Consider the following 3,021-nt stretch of genomic DNA (forward strand, 5'->3'; position numbering starts at 1 on the left):
GCTATAGCATAAAGGTACACAAAATAAAAGTAAGTTTTAACTGCCTGGTTTCATTAAAGGTCTGATTAAAGCATAAAAGCATATAAAATAGTGAAAACTATGTCCAGCTAAAAATCATAATTAGTCTCATAGAGAACAAGCTGCTTGAAGAAAAATTATTTTTAGAAGCTGCTTGGTGACAGAAGTTACACACTGTGGAGTTTAGAAAAGGCGATAAGACTTTTTTTTGGCAGACGCACCGGGCTGGCCATGGCTATCGCATGCCAAGTGCCAAAAACTCACTTGTTATTCTTCTAAGGTTTCAAAAGAAGGAGAAACACATATGAATATATAGTCTTTGCTTTAAAGTGAAACCAACATATATGGAACATATAGTAAGGTAGTTATTAAAAGTAAGTCTTAAAAAACCAAAATGCTTGATTTTGGTAAAACTAGACAAAGAGTTTAACATTGCAGAAATTCTTATCAGTTGGCAAGGATGATGTTCTTGGCAGACAGCTGCAGGAGACGAATTTAGAAAAGAATACATTTGACAAGATAACAGGTCCATCCTTAAGAAAGAATCCTTTGTGTGAATTGCAACTAAGATAAAAGAGGGGGGCTGATGAAATGTTGCCACAAACAGCTTACCTGACATGTAATGTCTAAAGTAATTAGTTTGAAGGTAAATAGGACAAGGGTTTGTTAAACAGAAATCACATATGCAGAGAAAGTTAGTTTGTATTATGTTAAAATATATAAAAGAGGTCACTTATATACACCACTATAAAGCCCTCAATACCAATATACTCAAGGTAGCTAAACATAATGGTTATATAGAATTATATAGTAAAATTGTTAAAGGGATGTTTAAAAAGATTCTGGTTCACACAGGTTTGCAGAGGGTCCACAGGGAATATACTAAACCCAGAAGAAAAGATGCAGAAGAGATAAGATGAGTGGCATTTGTAAGGCCATCCTAATTAGGAAGAGTTTGAATAGGTTAGAAGTTCTGCCAAATTAAGGTCTTCACACCCGTGTTTATGTGTTCTCTTAATGAGGATAGTACAAAAACCTATTTAAGAACATAAGAACATAAGGACAGCCCCACTGGATCAGGCCATAGGCCCATCTAGTCCAGCTTCCTGTATTTCACAGTGGCCCATCAAATGCCCCAGGGAGCACACCAGATAACAAGAGACCTCATCCTGGTGCCCTCCCTTGCATCTGGCATTTACTCAAGGAGATCCCTAGTTAGGTTGATAAATATAAGTAATGGTCAGTGTTGGATAGAATAATGTTATAGTGAACCCTACTGGTTTTGGAAATTGTGTAATTTTGGCAAAGTTTTAAGATGAAACCCCACCTGTATGTAAATAAGAGCCAGTCAATGGTTTTGCTCACTTGTTGCCCACCTATTTTCCATCTTGTATGTAAATGGTATCATATCTACATCCTGTTAAAAGTTAGCCCCATTTATGATGTCAAACTTTCAGCGAATGAGAAGTCTAGATTTTCAGACAAAGGATTGTGTGGTATAAAATTTACGGACCAGTGTTCAGACGGGGTCCATGCTTTGGACATGAGTCCCGTGGACCAATTGTATACAATTCAATAAAAGCCTGTGAACCTTCATCCTTGTGTACCGAGTCATTCTGAGTTGCTTATTTGAGTGGCTGTTTGGCCTTGCAACATTCCCACTTGCCTCTACCCCTCCCCCATGTCCCTCTTCTTATATCTGTGTTATTCAACATGCACCAAGATGGAACCGACATTTGCTGAAGGAATGTGTAGTTTGGTCCTCAAGGTCCCTCTAGGAAGCAGGAAAATGAGCAGGCTTGCCATCAGAAAAACTTCCTGTGCAGACTCCGAAAGGTTGCAACTTTCCATTTTTGCTAGTGTGGCTTAACTAAAGTCCCCGACTCAAAGCCACATTCCCTAAAGGCGAAGTAGACTGAGAATTTATCCCCTGAAGTTTTGCGCACTGAGATAGCTCAGTGCTAAGCTATCTTTTTGTTTGGCTAGTGGTGACCTGCAATAGGGGTTTTTCTGTTGTGAAATTCCCTCTGCCTTGAACATAGGACCTCCTTGCTGGTGTCCCTCAGGGATCACTAAAAACTAAATATATATATATATATTTTTGGTCTTGCTTTTAACTAGGTTTGTTGCTGTTTTATTGGCTGCTTGTTATTAATATAGGTTGTTTTAATAACTTATTGAGTAATTTTATGTTGATCTGTAAGGTGCCTTGAGAGATCCTGCAAGAATGGAAGGGCCATGTAAAAGTTTTACAAATAAATAAATAAATAGTGAGAATTGTGTTTGTAGTGTGCATACTACGGTTTCTGCATCTTGTGTAGAGGCAGAGAGCAAACACAGCACCCAGTGTGTTGAATGTCTTCCCCTTCTTGCCTTGTGGTTAGGTCATTGCTTTATGAAGAGGGGTGGGGTGGGTCTGGGTTCTAGTTCTTACTCCTCCAACATTTTTGCATCTGAGTTTTGCTGGCCAGGCAATCCAAAGGTGAGCTTTTGCAATTTAGTGTTGAAGTAACTGTGACATACCTCTGTAGAGCAGTGACTTTTCCTACTGAGTTAAGAAGGAGCTAGTGGGGCATTGCCATGAAGAGGTTCGTCACTGTGGCTCCCATTTTTCCTTCTCAACGAGGTCTAGCCCACCACTCTCCTTTTCCACACTTCCTCTCCGCCCGCCTCTTCCTTTTCCAATCCAGGGAGAATTGGAGCATGACACATCACTAGGAAAGTGGGAACAGCATTTGGCATGCTGCCTCAGGTTCCAGAAGGTCTTTGAAAGGTCCTTCGTCCAGCCCTTCGCGTGAGTATGTGGAAGCCCAACAGGGCCCTGGGTGGGGAGAGGCATGGTGGTTGGTGGTTGGCAACCTTCAGTCTCGAAAGACTATGGTATAAGCCTACAGCACCCGGTATTCCCAGGCGGTCTCCCATCCAAGTACTAACCAGGCCTGACCCTGCTTAGCTTCCGAGATCAGACGAGATTGGGCATGTGCAGGGTAACAGGGGAGAGGC

General features: G+C 41.1%; 1 pseudogene; it reads right to left on the bottom strand.

The window, feature by feature from the left end:
• Window positions 1–2,903: 2,903 nt before the first annotated feature.
• On the bottom strand, window positions 2,904–3,021 carry LOC136642378 (5S ribosomal RNA; annotated as a pseudogene).

Source organism: Tiliqua scincoides, chromosome 2 (genome assembly GCF_035046505.1).
Source record: "Tiliqua scincoides isolate rTilSci1 chromosome 2, rTilSci1.hap2, whole genome shotgun sequence".
Classification (NCBI taxonomy): domain Eukaryota; kingdom Metazoa; phylum Chordata; class Lepidosauria; order Squamata; family Scincidae; genus Tiliqua; species Tiliqua scincoides.